We start from the raw sequence: 20,696 nt of genomic DNA on the forward strand, positions 1-20,696 counted from the left end.
TATTACGACCCTTTAGAGGCCAATTACCTGTACACCCTGTTTATGAAAACCCACCTTTGTTAGAGGAAGAGACTGAAATACTTGAGCCTGAAGCTATCATAGATACTGACTTTATGACCACTAGAACTGGTCAAAGATATTCTAGATATTTAGTAAAATTTAAGAACCATCCTGTAGAGGAAGCCCAATGGATGCACGCTAGAGACTTAAATGTTTTCCCCACTCTGCTAGCTCCACATTGAGCTAATAGTAATTGAGGACAATTGCTATCCCACCCCGGGGGTATGATGCCAGGAGGCATATCTCACGGTGGATTCCGTGCCATGGTGGATTCCGTGAGGTTTTACGGTGGATTCCGTAAACTTTGATGACCGAGGCTCATACACAAAGTGGATTCTTTGTGCGAGAAGTTGATGGGGACGCCTATCCTTTTCGGGCGTTTCATTAATTTAGTGTGTACATGGGTAATTCCATAGCGGGTGATTCCGCAAAATGCATATTAAATTAATAAACGTTTATGAGTTTAGAGTGCGCACTCGTAATAAATTAAGGTTAGGATTGATTTCTAACCAGTTGATTTATTTATGTAGCTGAAGACTGCTAGGTATTCACTTTTGTCGGTTTAATTGTATTATTTTACTAACGATTGTGAATGCTTCAGTTGATGTGTAGAGATAGCAGCAGTGGCGGAGGAAAGCATTGGAGGATAGCAAGTATTCGAGTTATCACTTATATTTTGATGGACGCATACCTTAGGCATGTCGCTATATTTTGTCGCGCCTATTTATTGAGGCATTGGATATTTGTTTATTATTTTGTATGCGCATGGACGCAGGATTATGTTATTGTACTTGGACATTGCATTGGGTATGCCTGACTCTTTGGGCACCGCCCATTAGCTTTATTTCTATTTTGTGCTAAAGCAAACTCAAAAGCCAAAAGCTTGCTATTTTGTAATTTGGGCTATTATTTGAGCTTGAAGATGATTAATACATAAAAATACATGCTTTGTGGAGCGCTCACACAAGGCATGGTGGGAGATTGCACCCAATTGGTCTCTTGTTTATGTCGTGCATGCTTTTTACCTTGAGTTTTGTGCAAAAAGTAGAGTTCTTTTGTTCTTGGGGACCTTCCAGCATTCACTACGCGAGCGTACAGTATCCGATCCATAGCGGGTGATTTCGCAAAATGCATATTAAATTAATGAAATGCCCGAAAAGGATAGGCGTCCCCATCAACTTCTCGCACAAAGAATCCACTTTGTGTATGAGCCCCGGTCATCAAAGTTTATGGAATCCACCGTAAAACCTCACGGAATCCACCGTGGCACGGAATCCACCGTGAGATATGCCTCCTGGCATCAGTTGCCCACATACCCCCACCAAAGGGCCCTACCGCTTAAACCTCCCATTGGGAGCTTTGCCCCCAAATCCCTACAACGAGCGCTATCTCGAAACCCCAACTGGGGGCATTGCTCCCAAACCTCCACTAAGGAAGACATTGCCCTCAAACTCTTACTAGGGGCATTTCTCCTAGGACTAGCTCCTTCCCCCTTGCCCCTTGCCCCTCCTTAAGAACCCACCATTGGGATATTGCCCCTATTTCCACAGCTAGAGATTTTTCCTACATACTCTCTATCCTACCCTACTAGAGATTCTACTCTCGAACTATCACTAAGGTGGGTTCAAAATCCTCAATGATATTACACATTACATATTAGATACATTTAATATACATAATCTTATAAAATATGATTTAATATATTTAAATTATATTTATTAATTATTAATAATTTAATTTAATATATATATTTTTAAAATATATTTTGATAATATATTCCATAATATGCACATAGTACGATATACTAATATAACATGATTTAGACTAAAATAGTATAAATTAAAAATAAAATGTAATATGATACATTTTACTATTATCAACAAGTAGGTAGTATAAGATTTATAAATATTTAACCATGATAAAAATTATATTTCCTTCTCAAATAGCTTCTAATTGATGCTAAAATTTCTTCAATATTTATAACTTTTGTCATAGTGAATGAAATCTCCTATTATTTAGAGGTCATTGTGGTTTCAACATTTAAGCACAAGGTCAAAGTTTCTCAAAAATATCTTTATCCTTGTTGTCATGTGGAATACATGAAATAAAAGTTTTGATCATTTGATCAAATATTTTCCAATGGAGATCACAGAAATTATTTATTCTTGTTGACATACAATAAGGGCTTTGAACATTTGGCTAAATCTTGTTCTATGGACATCACAAAAAATTATTATTCTTGCTATCATCTAGGTTAAATACATGTTTTGACCATATGGTTAAATCTTTTCTTATGGATATCACAAAGAATTTTAATCCTAAGTCTTGTGTAAAATAGTTGCAATAGAGGTTTTGACCATCTGGCTAAATCTTTTTCCATAAAGATCACAATGAACTTTTATCCTTGTTATATGTATTTGGCTTGAGTTTTGACCATTTGGCTAAATATTTTTCTATGGAGATCACAATGAGCTTTTATCCTTTTTGTCATGTGAAATACATATAACAAAGGTTTCAATCATTTGACTATGTTTTCCCCTATGGGGATCACAAATAATTTCTATATTTGCTATGGTATGGAATACATACAATAGATTTTTAACCAGGTGGCTAAATCTTTTCCTATACACATTATAAATAATTTTAATTATTGTTCTCGTGTTGAATAGATATAGTACAAGTTTTGAACATCTGCTATATCTTTTCCCAATGAGAACACACAAGGAAGTTTTTGCTTACTCAAAGAGTAGCTAATAAAATAAAGTAAAATCAAGGCAACAAAAAATAATAGAAGAAACTTTTCTTTTTTACTTTAGGGTGGCACAGTTCATGAGAAAGTTTGTTTTTGGCCATATGGTCAAATCTATCCCCTTCTTTCTGTACGATGTTTCCATTAATACTTTCTATTATGGAAGTTGGACTCATTCTATCTAATGTTTAAGTACTTTTTTTGTTTCAATGAAATTTGATACTTCATTGTATTTAGCAATTTCATCACTATTTTCTTCTTTTTGAGAGGTGACAACATACAAATGATAAAATCTCAATTTTTCACTTGTACAGGTATCATGAATAACGAATTTTATTTTGGAGAAACTGTGAATTTGCTAGTTGATCATGAGATGGTTGCACTTGGTAGAGTGCATGCAATACATCCAAATGAGACATGCCATGGAGAAACACTTGAAGATGGATATATTTCAGTGGCTATTGATAAATGTTTAAATGTAGCAGCGTATTTGCCATTCCCAACAATTGATGCAATGAAGGTTCATGAAGCTGTAGGTGGTTTTGCAAAATGGGGAAAGAAAGATGTGGTGGTTGTTTCAAAATCAATAATAATTCAAGACAGAGGAGATAATTATGAATCAGACCATGTCCTACCTTCTGAGGATATTGATGTGCTTAGCATTCGTGAAAGTTGGAGAGAACGTAGAGTGATGCTATGAACAGAAGGCAACACTGTGTGTGTTGGGACAGGGGTTATATTATTGGCTTTTCTATATGATGTGATAAACTTTGAATTGCTAGGAGAAGAGGATGTTGGTGTGGTGGTAGATAAAGCCCTTGATCAAACCACATGAACATACATAGATGACAACCTCCACTGTGTCACTTTGGAAAGATGGCCTATTAAACAAGTCACCTTCAATGATGGAACATCATTGCTGCATTGCTACAACAACAATCATACATGCAATTTGTCTCTACAAATGCTTGTGCCAAAAACATGGAAGATACCAATGAAGATTATGTTTCTGCAAAAAAATCAATTTTTGTTCAGAAGAGATCATATTGTATGGTCAGTAGAAAGCCTCGAATTATTGCTCCTAAAGGTGCAAACTTGAGGACTTCTATGGACTCCATTTCATAGGTTTCCATGATTGATTGTTGCCAAGAAAAGTGTTGTCAGTTTGCTGATAGAGAAGCAATGCAACAATTACGTAAATACTTTTGGGGATTGCAATTTGAAGACCGCACAAACCATGTTTATGACAAGTTTGAATCATCATGTAGGATTGATTACTTGGGAACAAGGAAGTACAACTTTATCTTCAATGGACAAGTGGTATGTGGAAGGGCATGGTATGAGATTCATGGAATCCCAAAGATATCTTTTTACAGGTACAAAACACAATTTGAGCATGGCGTGAAGAGGGAAATGCATGGAAACAAGGGGGTAATAAGAGCAGCTTGGGATCACACAGAGATAGGAAGAGCCATCCTTAGAGACTTTGTTAAGAAGAATGCAGAGCAAATGCCACACAAGAGTAGAACAATGCAAGATGGATCAAGGGAGACACAATTGGTCATCCCAGATGTTTACAAGCAAGTAGATATATGGGCAGAAGTAAATACAACATTGAGTGGTATTGGATGTAAGCAAATGTCCTTGTTCACCTTCAATCGTATTTGGAACACAGAGTTTAAGCATGTAACCTTAGCAAAGACGAGTTCTCCAAATGTAGTATTTTCTTAGAGATCAAAGAGCAACTTGTAGCAACAAAGTGTCTTCAAGAGCGAAATGTGCTTCTAAAGAAGCGTCAATGTCACATGCTACAACAACAAAGTTGTCGGAACATATACTACAGTTGGCGCTTGGCCTCAACATTAGATCTAGATAAAAACTTGTGCATCATACATGATAAAATGGACCAGCAAAAGACAGCTATCCCCAGGTTAAGGCTTCGATCAAAAGAGACTGAAAGATCTACTCAACTCTACCAGTTTCTTTAACAGGCATGATTACACATGGACATGGAGAAGGTAGATATGGACATTTCTCACTCGATCTATGGCCTCATGATCCTAACTTCACAATTTCCTCATTGTCATTGTGCTTTAGAAACTTGGAGCGACTACACAGGCATGAAAATGGTGATCTACAAGTAGATGGAATGCCAAGATCAACCTCTGTGCTACTAAATGCCCTCAACTCGAAAAAAGCACTAGACCACCATCAAGGTGTTGCACAAAATAAATCATGCATGGAAGATAATACACCATAGGATGACCATCATCATTTCAAACGATTGCTAGAGAACTTACTTCTTCAACTTGTAATTGTGGGATAGAAAACAAAAATCGCTATCTCTTTGCATATCTATCATTGCTTGTTGCACGAGGAACATTCAAGATGATCCAGCTTGGGTTTCTCATGGTGGGTCATACACATGAAGACATAGATGCAATGTTCAACAAATTTTGAGAGAAGCCAAGGATGAGCATGACCTTCACTTTTCCTCATCTTATGCAACATTTTCTTATTGACACATGTGCCTGACTTTGAGAGATGCATTGAGGGATACTTATGTGATTCGAAAGATACACTTGTTGGTCACTCAAAACCTCTTCAATTTCAGTTTTATATGCAAGGAGATACACCTGTCATGCAATACAAGATGCATCCAAAGTCCCCAGACTGGTTACCAAGAGAAGGTGGCATTGAATTATGGAAGAGAGACCTTGCAGGAAAGCCTACTCTTCCAAAGGGTGTTCCAATGTTGCTGCCCATGTTTGAGTACGTTAAGGATCATCAAGAAGTAGTAAGTGGAGTTAAAGATTATTTGAAGTATTGGGAAAGATGGTCAAATGTACAAGGACCTGAAGCAGAGTTCACAAAGTTTATAACACCAATGATTGATTATTGGAAACATATGATCTATGCTCTTCAAACTCCAAATGTCCAAGAAGATTTATTTTTCATAGATTTTTGGCCAAGAACACAAAGTGATGTAACCAATATAGATATAGATAATGCAGATGACTTCATTGGATTGGAAGAGTTGAATGATCACTATTGTGGTCCTCTGACCAAACGACCCAAACATGCATTTGAACCAATGCTTGATGTTAAGAAAGATGACTTTGTGCTTGTTAGACCTTCAGATCCAATATATCCAATATGGCTTGGTGTTGCACAAAGTGAGGTCGATACAAATAGACATTCCAAAAACTTCCACAAGGTACGTATACAATATTGGCACCCGTTTGTAGTCGTCAAAATGCTACAGATAGAGAGGTGTATTAATTGTTGGGATAAATATTGGATGTGCAACAAAAAAGATCTTGAACGATGGGAAACAATAGATAGCATTGTCTTCTCTTGGATGAAGAAAGGTACAAAATCTCCCAAAAAAATTAAAATTCCCCCAAAGGTTGTATCGAAGGCTAAAGAAAGTCTACATGAATCCATCGACTGAAGATTTTCCTTGAATATTTCAAGGATATTAAAACTAAGGTGTTTATTAACACCACCTTTTTGAGTTTTTTTCAATCTCTTGGAAACAACCATAAGCAATAATATGTTTAATTGCACCAAGTTCCAAATTAATGAAATTCCCAAAATTCATGAAATCCATTTTGATTTGGTTTTCCCATATTGATGGGAAATTTCCAAAATCCCGAATATGGAGTTTCAAGCCTTCATCAAACTAACAAAAGGTATTCCTCTTTAATTTTTAATCTCTCTCATTCATCCAATTGTAAAGCTTCATCCAATTGATTGAGAGATTAATAAGTGTAAAATTTCCATCAAATTTTGGCCCATCATTGGTTAAATCAATCCATTTATAGTATGCATTATTTACTTGATTCATAATATTGGATTCAATCAGTGAATTAGAAGCTCTTGCTTGAAGTTTCAGCATAACACTCAATCCCATTGATAAAAGCCCAATTGGTTGATTATATTACTTACTCTAATCCATTGACTTTTTTATCATTGTTGATTCATGGCAAAATATATCATAATCCATTGTAAAAGGGTAAGTCAGCAATGAGTCATTGCATGGTAAGACCCTCTCCCTATTCATTTTGCCAATTTCAATCCTCTTGAATTTCATGGAAAGACCTGAATGAAAATTTTAGTAATGCATATCATGTTGATTGATTAGAGTAGCATGTTACTACCATGTTGATATTTCCACTGAGGAAAAAGATGGATGTCAAGGGAGATAGTGGGACAATAGAGAGATGATGTGAGGTGCCTCCTCCAATAGACATGGAGGAGTCCTCTTAATAGTCAATCGAAATTTATATCCATGCACATCACCATCCAATCTCCCCATGGGAAACCTAGGACTTAGTTGAACATGGGAATCTCAGTTCTACTTCATAGGGGAAGTGTGGACAAGTCACCCCTAACAGCAATCTAATGCCTATTGAGAATAGCAAATGATGCTTGCCCATAGAGGCTAGATGTATGCCCTGAAGAGGTTAGAATATAGAAAAATGATGTATGCTCTAGAAAGAGATGTCCTGAATCCCATATGCACAGTGAGGAGAGTGGTACTATCCAAAAGCTATAAAGGCATGTACTTGGTTGACACTCATAACAAGGTAATGTAACTATTAGGTTGAGTCACTCAAGATTGTGTTTATGAGTCCAAGCTAATCTATCTTGGAACCTAATTCACTTGAGTTACAATTCCTCATTCTGATAATGTATTGTGTGTTTGACTTGCATCCACCATAGCTGATCTAGCTCTAGATCCGTGTTTCTTGACATGGTATCAGAGCCATGGCGAGCTAGTTCTAGCATCACTAGTGAGTCATACTCTAGCGTAAATGGATAGTAGGAGTTGAACCCACCTTAAGGCCCTCTACCATATCCATACCTTAAGTCCATCCTTCTCTACTTAGCATATCACTATCTTTTCAGCTCTTGTAATTACTGATTGGTAAGGTCGAAGGATTGATTACTCTCTTCCCTAGCTTCCTTCACCTCATATTCTATATCCTTCTCACTGCCTTGCTCAACCTTTGCCTTTTATCTCAGATCTACTAGTGCAATCACTTCCATCTTGAACTCAACAACTAACATAACCGGCTAGCTATCCATCATTGTGCTTTATTCTCTTTCATTGAGCCATATCATATTTGTAGATAGATAGAAGAACCATGAAGGAGGACACATCAACTTCTTTAATAGTAGTTTTTATGGTGGTCAATTTCAGAGAGCCAAAGCCTGTGTGTCTAGCACGCAGGTTGATTGAAGTCCTCTCTTTTGCTGGACAAAAAAAGAGTTGCATCATCCATGGGGTCTTTCTAAAGCAACGGGGGGCAGTAGTTGCGCCAGTGGTTGTAGCAGCAGAAGAGGAGGCTGAAAGAGCTACCATGTCGTCCCACTTATGATTGACCGATGTAGTCTCCACCATCGTGCTAGTACCTCGTGGGTCCTCAAGCGTAGAAGTGCATCTCCATAAGTGCACCTACGCATCCCTGATCTTCAAAAGGAGTAGTGTTATCTCATGCTGTAGCCCCGCCCTACTCACCCTCACTTGGCACCATTGCCTCTAGTAGTAGGTGCAACACTAGCACCATCGTCTCTAGTAGCTATCCCAACACAATGCCCTTGCCTCAACTGGTCGTAACATTGGTGGCTCAACTGGTAGCACTCCTCCCTATAGTCCTCACCTCCCTCTTCTTTATTTTACGCCATCCACCCACTATTCATAGACAAATAGAGAGAAGAAGAGATTGCATACTTTTGAAAAAGGGGAAGAGTGTAGCCAAACCGTTTGGTTTGCATCTGTGAATTGATAATGAGATGTAGCTGATCTAGAAGAGAAAGCAAAAGATTGAGCCAGAGAGTAGGAGATTTGAATCTCTAAACACTTGCTGCTACCACATCCTTCATTTGTGAGTAAAAGTGAAGTTGGAAGGTCTGTGTTCCTTGATTCGTCGACATCTTATCTTCCTTACAAGGCTCGTAGCCTAAAGGCTAAAAATACCAAGGTTAAAACTCTTAAAGGCCATTCACACATTCTCTTTCACACTTGAAGTTGTAAATCTCATTCACATTGCATTAATGTTTCATTCTTGACATTCAAGTGATTAACCATTTTTCCATCAAGTGTCTTTAGATACTAGGATTGTGCACCTTTATCAATATCTGTCAAAGCACTTGTAAAAGGGATTAGACACTGCATGAGTATACTCATGGTAAGACCTTCCTGCATTTGAAATGAGTTGTCTACACCATGCTCAAACAATCAATACCAATGTAATGATAAGCCATGAGTCAAAGCCATATGAAATCCCAAAATCTATGTATCCCAAGATCTATGTAGTGGTTCAACAAGTCTCTAACCTGAGCGTTTCTCTGTTGTGTTTTTACAGTTGCAGGTTTCGCATCTCTGATCCTTTGCATTTTTATCTCTGCTCCTGTCGCCCCTCTCTTACTACAGGTGTTGCAGCCCCCTCCTCTTCTTTGACTACTCTCCACTGTTTCATTTTCTCAAACTGAAACAAATTGTGCAGTGCAATTTCTGGTTCGAATCAGGGTATTATGACCAAAACTACGTGCGTCTTCAAATCAGAAATCTTGTTCCAAGGCTTTAGCAATTCACCAAGGTAGTGAATCATCGCCAGTCCACACCGTGCCTGCTCCTACTTCACGGGTGATTTCTGTCACGTTGGCACACATTATTGACCTACTAATTACAATAGGTTTTCAACTTTTCCCTACTTTATTTCTGATTTTGAGTTAAACTACATTGATTATGACCATTTCAATCCATACAATTACTACAAATCACACTACTACTCTTTTGTATGATTAGTATTGAATAATATTAAGATCAAACCAAAAGCATTTTCTAAATAAGAATCATGTATGAAAACTAAATGCAATATGTATTTCTGTATATGTATTTTTGTAGCAATGAGATTAGACACTCACTCTTGAGAATTCAATGTCTTCTTCTTCTTCTCGATTGCTTGATTGATCTCCTGGAGCGCTTGTGTTTTTTGTTGTCCAACCACTACCTTGCAAATGATATCTTCACTCTACGTCAATATTGAAAACATGACTTCTTGCACTGTTGAAAATACTCTTTTTGTTGTGAATATGAAATATATGATTTGTGTAATGTTGAAAAAAGTCTCTTAGATGTGAATATGGAATAAATGGTTTGTGCAATGCTTTTATCAATGATAAGTGCTTTCAAAATACTAGCCTTTCTTTCTATTCTGTGATGCTATATACCTCAAGATTTTGCCTCAAGGCTAAACCTAGCCTTATATTTATTGTATCATTCCGTAATATTAGAGCATTTTATCAAGTTCTTATACATTGTATTATACTTTACTATATAGAACTTTCCATTATACTGTATTTTCATAGTAAAAGCATTACCATCAGATTTTATGGTTACACTCTTTATAATTTTGCAATAAGCATATGGCTATACAATACTTACAAATACTCAATATGATTTTGCCATAGGATGTAATTTGATTTTCTAACAACACATATCATGATCTTTCATCAATTTATAGATTAGACCATATGGTCAAAAAATTTCTTGCAATATAAGAAGTACTTTTTGTTATTTTATTCAATACAATCTGAGATTTGGCCATGAGGTCAAATCTTTTCTTATTATATAAGAAGTAATTTATGTTCTTTTTTCCAATATACTGTGAGATTTTGCCATGTGGCCAAATCTTCTCCTTAAGCTATCTCTTGGCCAAAATAAGGACTCTTGTAGTATCACAATATCTTGCAACCAATCAAGCACTTTGTTCATTTTACTACAAGAATGACATTTTGCCATTTGGTCAAATGCTTTCTTATATTATCAACCCTTGCTTACTTCCAAAAGGAGAGGCTAGTTTCTACTTAGAATTCCTTAATTTCTATAATTTGGCCATGTGGTCAAATCTTGTCTTACAACAAATAAACCACTTTTTTGGAATTTGATCCTAAAAAATTAAGACTAAATCTATGGTGGGTTCAATCACACAAAATTTGGGTATGCTATATAAAAGGAAGACCATGTTCTACTTGGAGCTCCTTGATTACCTACTATATTTATAGGAAGTCTCGCCATGTGGTCAAAACTTGTTGTGCAACAAACAAACCACTTTGTTTTCATAAACCATTTCTTTCATTTCAATTTTTCATAACTTCCTATAAACATCATATCATTTTGCCACAAATTAGCCACTTTTTCCATTCCACTACAAAATAAAAATTGGCCATATGGTCAAATCTTTCATTTTGTTATCAATGCTAGCATCCAAGAATCCCCCATTCTTGTTTTGTTCAACCATATGATCAAATCTGATCTCATAAATCTTGCAAACCATGAGACCACTTTTTCATTCCATTATAAAACAATATTTGGCTATATAGTCAAATCCAATTTCACAGCATGTTACAACAAATGAATCACTTTCTTCATATGGTTATGAAACTAGATTTGGCCATATGGTTAAAACCAGTTTATAGAAATCGTCTTATCTTGTAGGTTTTTCCATGAGGTCAAATCTTCACCTTTCAAGTGTTTTTCACCTTTCTATGGGATTTGCTACATAGCTATATTTGTTTATATGTGAATCTCATATCACAATAAACCGCATCCTCTCTTTAACTAGCCTTTAAGAACCCTATGGTAAAAAACCATGGCAAAGTTTCTAATCTGATAGATAAGTCTTATGACTAAATAGGATTTGACCACATGGCTAAAACCAATGACAATGTTTCTACAATATAGCTCATTTCAAGGAAAACTTACATGTGCAGCAATTAAAATGTTAACTTTGGGCCAAATGGAATTGTGAGATTGCTACATAACCATATTGATATATAGGTGGATCTCATATTGGACTAAATCTCATTCTTTGATTAAATAGGATTTGACCACATGGTCAAAAATCTTAGCAAAGTTCCTAGAGTATGATCCTTGCATAGGAAACTTACATGGAGAAGAAATCCAATATTAACTTAGGGACAAAATCATCCATGACATTTTCTACATAACCACAATGATTTTTCACTATATCTCATATCACACTCACACTCAACATTTCATTATCACTTGACCATTTGGTTAAGCCCATGGTCAAGTCTCATTATTAATAGGATTTGATCTTCTCACCAAAGTCCATGGCAATGTTTTTACTATATGATTCTTGCAAGAGAAACATAATTAATACTAACTTAGGGCCAGGATAATCCATGAGATTTGATACGTAAGCACACATATTTATGGTTGGATCTCATACCACACTTAATCTCAAATTTCAATATTTCATTTTATGGAAGAGTCCCTTTAGAGTACATTTGTCTTGTATTTCGTAAAATCTTGTGTTGTTGTGTTTTCAATTTTCAACTTAGAAATCTTATACATTTATTTGGGTTTTGTGAATTTTGAATATTTTTAAATCCACTTTTGTCTAACAACTTTTTCTCCTTGTAGAACTATTCAATGGCAAAGAAAGATAGCACATTCAAAAAGGAGATCCAAACCATTGATGGAGTTAGTGGTGGTTTTGTGTATCCATGGTATGTGGATGTTTATGATAGTCAAGGAAAAAGGGCTGACAATGTTCTCTTATTCACTTTGAAGAGTGATATTGCATTTTTTCAACAAGATGGTGTCATAGAGAAGATAACAGATGGATGTGCTGGGAAAGAGGGAATACCATGTAATCTTGTTAAGATCAAGGGGAAAAATGTAGTATACAAACTTGATCCTTTGTCATTTCACTTTGCCCATATTAAAGAGGATGAAGAATACTCTTTGAAAACAATGGGATGGACCTTATTTGAGAAGGTAAAGGGCATAGAAGACATTATATTAGCATTCCAAGCTGTTCAAAATAGTGAGCTACTTTCCCTATCAAGAAAATGTGATCGCCCCAACAAAAGAATGAAGCTCCAAGATAAACAAATAGACTTGAGATCTTCACACTCTCCTCAAGAAGAAAATAATCCATGGAATCCCACAAGCTCAAAGTCAAAATCACCTCAACAAAGTTCCTTGTCACAAGCTCTTGTTGTTAGTATGGCTGCTAACACTACTAAGAATGATGCCACTTTACCTTCCATGTTAGAAGTTACACTTGCAAAGCCAATAATTTCTCTTGAGGTCAAGGGAGTAGAAAGAACATTCGATCTTCCTAAAATAGTTAAGAAGAAGGGAAAGAAGAAAGAATCAGGATTTCACATGTTTGAAAAATTCTTCCATTTGGTCCAACAACACAATTTCCTATTCTCGTTGATAGGTGTTATGAGGCACCTCCTTTGTATGCTTATAGGTCACTATATTGGGATTATGTAGAGAAGCTAACCACGTCTTTCATAAAGACTCCCATGAACCTAGCAACAGCAGCATATCTTATGCCTTTTGTATAAGACAACAATGAGAAGAGATCCATGCATCGTGATGAGGTGGATACTAATAGGTTGGACACTTATAGTTATTGGATTATATCAGGGCTTCACTCAATTCATGCAGCAAAGATATATATTCAGAGCAATACTACATGTTGTCTAGCAACCAAGCATTTATACACCACAAGAAATGCTAGAATATTAGTTGATTGTCCTGCGAAAATGTGCATTGAGCTTTCACAAATGACAAATATGGAATCACATAATGTTATGAAGAATGCACCTTATGTTGAGAAACTTCAACAATTAAGAGACCAATGGCTAGCATTTGGTTCTCCACCAAAACCCCAACAAGGGCTTTCTAAGACAAGCTCTCAAAGAGTACCATGGCACGTAATCACATATAAGCTTACATTCTTTTTTTGTGAAGATTAGTGTGAGGCTCTTTCTTTTGTTCTATGCTCACTATTTTGATCTTTTTTTTTGCAGAGATTTGTGGCATACATTGGAGAAAATTGTGCATCTAGAGATTGCCATATGATTATTAGCTCCCAAGAAATATTTGATAGTTGGATCAAAATCATGAAGAGATACTCTAGAGGTGAACTTAGATCCCAAGAGGAGAGTTCGAGAAAAAAGGGAAGGCAACCTTCTCCTGCTGCATTTCGTTGCCTTATGGGTTTAAAGGATGGAGACATCCTTACACTACAAGAGGAGATCAATGACGGTCATATCCTTTTTCTTAGAAACAAATGGGATAAGGAAGATATGATTGACATGGAAACAAGGGCTAAGCAAATCAAGCAAGATAGGGTCCTAAAGGAGGAATTAGTCACTCTTTTCAATGCTTCAATTCCAGAAAGTAGTGCTGTGATGAAGACTTGGGAAGAGCTTGTTGATGATTATGATATCAATGATGAAATCTACACAAAGATTTTAGGCATTTGCAATGATTGGGTATCAAAGAAAGCTCACACGTGGGGTTGATGCAGGGTCCCTACCAAATGGAGCAAAAGATATTGTGAACTTCCTAATTGGAAAAAAGCAAAATCCTCTTCAATCCTCCACTACTACTTCCCCTTGGCGTGTATATGTTTTCGGATGCAATCTAGAAACCTTTGACCTTATACAGAATGTTTACAGAGATCCAATTACCATTGGGATTGTTGTTCTAGATGCAGCACATGGGGTTGAGGGAATGAAATGGGACTCTATAAAGTTTGGAAAGGTTATATCCACTCTACTACAAATGACATGTGAACCTAAACAATTCATGTTGTTATCATTTCTTGATCGAAAGCAAATGGTAGCTTTGAAAAATGCTCTTGAAAGCATTTCTTGCAAGTATCGCATGCTAGTTGGTAGTGTTGACTTCCTACCAATGGATAGAACGTTTGCTTTTGGATCTATAGATTCTTTTGTGGTTTTGACATTAGTGACCATGGAGAAAAGCTTCATCAATTTTGAGCGATATATAAACAATGTCAACAAGCCTTCCATTTTGGACTTTGAAGGCTTGGACAAGGAGTGCAATGATGAAGATCTTGAAGAAGAACCAAGGATTGCAAAGGACGTTTTGAGAAAGAAAATGAAAGTTATGGAAACTACAATCAAAGAATTCAATGATGCTCATGAGATTGTATTTGATGTATATGCAAGTGGACTTGCATCTAAGGTGGCATTGATAAATCATATGAAGACTATTGCAGTGGTTTGCAACACTCAAGAGCAAAGAGAGGTTGAAGCACAATTGTGGAGGGTCCATGAGAGTGCCAAACAAAATTCAAACTCCCAAGAGGTTCCTCCTACTGAAGTTCAAGTTCTTGAAGTACCACCCGAGGGCATAGAAGAATTAAGCCAAGATATAGTAAGTCTAATTATGAAATAGAAATTAAGGGCTACTTCAGGTGTTTAAACTCCGTTCCTTCTCCTTTCATCAAGGAAGACACATTGATGTAATTTTGATTTTTTTCTTGAGAAGTTACTTCCATTAACATTTGCAATATTTTCTTTCTTTGATGATATTAATTAAAGAAACTATGTCTTTGGTTTTTTAATTTTTTATAAAAGGTACCAAGCATGTTTGGTTTAAAAAATCTATTTAAGTAAATATTTTACCAAATCAGTATTAAAGAGCTCATTAAAATTTGTCATCCTTTGTAAGGATAACTATTTAATTGTAATCTAGTGTGTAAGAATACTTATCATAATGAAAAGTTTGAGCTAGCTATGCAAAATTTACTTAAGTCTATTTTAGATCTTATTTCAATTAAACTCTTATATGTGTTGTGTTATGATCTTGTCATGTTAGTTTTGGTTAGATTTGTCCACATGGTCAAATCTATTATCTCTTATAGCCTCTTTTACTACATCACTAGTGTATGTCTATGCATGTACCTTAGGATAAGAAAGCCAACAATATATTGCACACCCCAAAAAAGATTCATTGCACCTCCCAAAAGAGTTTTACCTCAATAATAAATATTGCAACAAAGATTTCTCTCCAATGTATCTTTTGAGATGTGTATATGGAATATTAAGGTAAAATCCTTGTTACAATTCGTGAGTTTAAATATCTATGGGATATAACTAGTTCAAAAATAGAATGGTTAGTCCTTAAGAAGAAACTATGAAAACTTATTCAAATAGAGTATAACTTATCTCAATTAAATTGTCATGTGTCACTTATATGTGACATAGTTTTGGTCACATGGTCAAAAGTATCATGTTTAAATTTTCTTTTAATAATTAGGACTAATAAATATCTTCTTTGTACATGCCATTTTGAATGCCTTTTTAAAAACTGAGTATGTTAAATATTATAATGATAATATAATTTGTGCAACTAATTACAAGAATCTATTGTTAGTAGGTATGGAAAAATGATTTCATTAGAATAGATTTTACTTCAAAAAAATCATCATATATATTTTTTTCACCTCATGATATTACTGTTGATTAGATTTGACCACATGGTCAAATGTCTCTTTTCTTAAGACATCATTTTTTAAGTAGTATCTATTTATGTATTTATCAATGTGAAGTTAAATTGCTTTAGTGTTCTATGCCAGTTTATAGCTCAAACATTAGGTAGAATGATGAGAAAGTAAATGAATCTAATGTGCTTCTTTTTCTTCTTTGTAACTTCAACTAAGACATCTATGGTTGGATATCTAACAAATTCAACAATAGTAGAGCACGATGATGTGATTGATGTTTCCTTGATAAGAAATGCAATACAATTATGTGTAATACTTGATCTCAATGGTCTTCTTTTACAACGATGCTTTCCTAAGTTTAAAAGGTTTCAAAGCTTTCAAATGGGAAACCAATGGCTTGTTCTTCGACTAGGATGTATGGAGTTTCTTGAAGCCTTATTTGCAAGATTCCAAGTGGGAGTTTGGTCAATAGCTTTACATAAGAATGTCATGGCAGTTATTAAGTTTTGGAGATCCATGCAAAAAGGAAGTATCCTTTCTTCATGATTTGGGGCCAAGAACAATGTCATAGACATCGACCCAAAATCATATATAGGCCAGATAAGATGGGAGTAGAAGCAATGTTCAAGCCTCTGAAGTATGTATGGGATCAATATGGAGATGGTTGTCAACATACCAAGACTATTCTCATAGATGATAGTCCTTACAAAGGATGTCCAAATCCTATTGAGAGTTACATTTATCCAAAAACATTTGATATTGATCGTGAAGACTCTATCTTGATCAAAGAACTTCTACCATACTTGACTCACTTAAGTAAATACCATGATGCACGTGAAGTCATCAAGTTTGATCGATATGGACAGGATCTAGTTCAATATGGACATGAATTGTATGCTCAATTCAAGGTTGTCATTGATGAATGGACTAGAGCAGAGAATGATGGCATTTCATCTTCATCATCAGCACCGCACGAGACCATGATTGATAAAGATGGTATATATGTTCAACCTTCAATTACTTCTTGCTTCAAGAGACCATCTATTATACAAACATCCTCAACAAATACCTCACGTCATCCATCTCTTACATTGAACAGCTCACAATTATCCATGTTGAAGCAGACTCCTTTAGTCTCTACTTTGAAAGATATGGAAGCAATGCAACTTGCTCATGAGTTAGGATATCACAAACATTTCATAAATGGTAGTGCAGCTAAATGTTTTATACAAAATCTACAAAATTTGTATTTTTCCAATATACATGATGTAACAAGAAGGCGCTGACTCTATATGGACTAATTTTGACTTTCATAATAGATATATCCCTTGCATTAAAGCCTTTTGCATGGCTATGAAATATATGCTTGTTAGAAATTTAAAGTGTTTTATGTAATTACCTTGGTGTTTCTAAACACCACCAATATCAATGAGAGAATCTACTTGATGTTTTTTATTATTTCAATAACATTAGTTAATTGTGTTGAAATTTCTTATAAAGTGGTTTAAATCATATTTTGTACTTTATGATAGTCTACTATACAAACATACTCAACAAATGCATCGCATCGTCTATTACTTACATTGAACAACTCACAATTATCCATGTTGAAGTAAACTCCTTTAGTCTCTACTTTGAAAGATATGGAAGCAATGCAACTTGCTCATGAGTTAGGATATTACAAACATTTCATAAATGGTAGTGTAGCTAAATGTTTTATACAAAATCTACAAATTTTGTATTTTTCCAATATACATGATGTAACAAGAAGGTGTTGACTCTATATGGACTAATTTTGACTTTCATAATAAATATATCCCTTACATTAAAGGATTTTGTATGGCTATGAAATATATGCTTGTTAGAAATTTAAAGTGTTTTATGTACTTACTTTTGTGTTTCTAAACACCACCAATATCAATGAGAGAATCTACTTGATGTTTTTTATTCTTTCAATAACATTAGTTAATTGTGTTGAAATTTCTTATAAAGTGGTTTAAATCCTATTTTGTACTTTATAACCATCTACTATACAAGCATACTCAACAAATGCCTCACATCGTCTATCACTTACATTGAACAACTCACAATTATCCATGTTGAAGCAGACTCCTTTAGTCTCTACTTTGAAAGATATGGAAGCAATGCAACTTGCTCATGAGTTAGGATATCACAAACATTTCATAAATGGTAGTACAGCTATCTACAAAAGTTGTATTTTTCCAATATACATGATGCAACAAGACAGTGACTCTATATGGACTAATTTTGACTTCCATAGTAAATATATCCCTTACATTAAGGGCTTTTGCATGGCTATAAAATATATGCTTGTTAAAAATTTAAAGTGTTTTGTGTAGTTACCTTGGTGTTTTTAAACGCCACCAATATCAATAAGAGAATTTACTTAATGTTTTTAATTCTTTCAATAACATTAGTTAATTGTGTTGAAATTTCTTATAAAGTGGTTTAAGTCCAATTTTGTACTTTATGTCTTGGCTAACAAATAAGTCTTGATTGATAATAAAATTTATGTCTATTTCTTTGTAAACACAAACCATTGGTCAAAGGTTAAATCTTTAGTCTTAGAAAAATCATAAACTTCTAGCTTGGTATATAAATCTTTATTTTATGATATGAAAATTCATTTAGCTCCTCAAAGTGTGAAGCTAGTTAATTTTGGCCAAAGTCAATATCCATCTTGTCCATATATTATCAAGATAGATAGAAATTTTGAATAAAAGATATTTATATATCATGCATATACATACAAAAAATGTAAATGGGGTGGGCAATTATTTGACATACTTGTGTATATTGGTTTACACAAAAAAAGAACCATCACATCATAGGTTATCCAAACTTATTACGATATGGTATTAGATCAAGTTATTAAACCACACCTAGTTAGTGGTGACTCTTTTAAGGTCCTAGTTCATGAAACTTATACATGTCACTTTAAATGATGCTATATCTAAAAGAAAAAACTCGTATTATAATATCTTCAAATCCATAACATTATAAATTTTGGCCATGATAACATATTTTCATACAATGTTTAAGACTCTTGTATTCTAAATTCTCTCTCCACTCCATCAAACCTTTGTATTCTTACATTAAACTTGGAAATTTCCTAGGTATATACTAGCTAAGCCTCCTTGATGTTTCCACCACCATACAACATCATATTTTGTTAGTATGCTAGAAAAGATAGAGGTGAAATCCAAATCTCGTAACAGCCACATAGCTTACATTCATCATTTAAGCTCTCAAGATGTGTGATCTCATATTTGTAACATACAAAGTGCCCTTTAAGATAAACATAAACATAGTGCTCTCTTTCATTCACAAAAGTAAGACATTCATTCAAAGTGGGACTAGGAAAATTCCCAAAATCTCTAATATGGTGTTTTGAGTGATCCCCAAATGCTTAATGAAGCCTTTGATTGCTAATGTTGCTAAAATAATCTTCAATCCTTGTGCATTTAATGCTTGGAAGTAATCTTGAAGCTTCAAAAGCTTAAGATTGAATCATTCAACCCGTTTTCCCCAAATCTTGACTCCATATAAGCTCTTGAAGTTGAATCCTTGGGTATTCCTTGCAATTTCTTCAAGAATCTTTACTAAAATGAATCTCAGGGCTGAAATGATGAAGAATCTTCAAGAAATTGAAGAGAAATTGAAGTCATAGAAGGGATTTAATCATTATTTATTTATATATTTATTTATTATTAATGACTAAAATGCATTCGATATGGTTTTAGCAAAAAGAGCTAAAGATTTCATGGTTGTCCATGGACTGCACTATTAGGGTTGGAGAAGAGGAAGAATGTTCTTAAGGAAGAATGCTCCAATCTAAAGTTTACAAGCTCTAATGACCTGCAATGATCACCAAGAATGATCTCCAACTAAGAAAGAAACAGGCATGAGCTGTCCAAGAGCCAAAAATTCAGCACAAATTTCAGGTCCATGTCTGGTCTTCATGGGTACTTGCTCCCTTCCCAAACGGTTATGGTTAGGCTCAAATCTTCAAGAGGAAGCAAGATATGATGGTGGTTCAGACTTTAGAAACCTTGGCAAAGAAAAAGATGGACGAGATCTTCCATGGAAGATTCAAGCAAGCTAAAAAGAAGAAGAAGAAAGCTCTACTCTAAAAAGTAACTAAAATTTTATTCTTCTCCAAGTCTAGTTACCCTATTTTACCAAGTACTTCTCAAAGATTTCATGAAAATTTAATGAAGACCAGCTATCTTGTCCATTCACCACCATATTTTTCCCTTCCATCTCCAAATATCTCTAGATTAGTCTTCTTCCATTGCAGATGTCCTACAAGTCGCTGCTAGTAACTATCCATGACTTGTACCTATAGTACTTGTCTAAAATTGGTTTTTATGATGAAAATTAGGACTCAATATGAAGAAAAAGAGGAGAAAGATGAATCAAACATCTATGCTCTAATAGCACTTGTCAAGGAGAGGATTGGAAAGAGAGAAAGAGGAGAGAGAAGACTATAGAAGAGAGATGATGAAGTGCAAAAGAGAGACAAAGAGAGTGACGAGGAGAGAGAAGGA

The sequence above is a fragment of the Lygodium microphyllum genome, chromosome 8, assembly GCF_053477565.2.
Source record: "Lygodium microphyllum isolate KBCC chromosome 8, Lygodium_microphyllum_v1.1.10, whole genome shotgun sequence".
Lineage (NCBI taxonomy): Eukaryota > Viridiplantae > Streptophyta > Polypodiopsida > Schizaeales > Lygodiaceae > Lygodium > Lygodium microphyllum.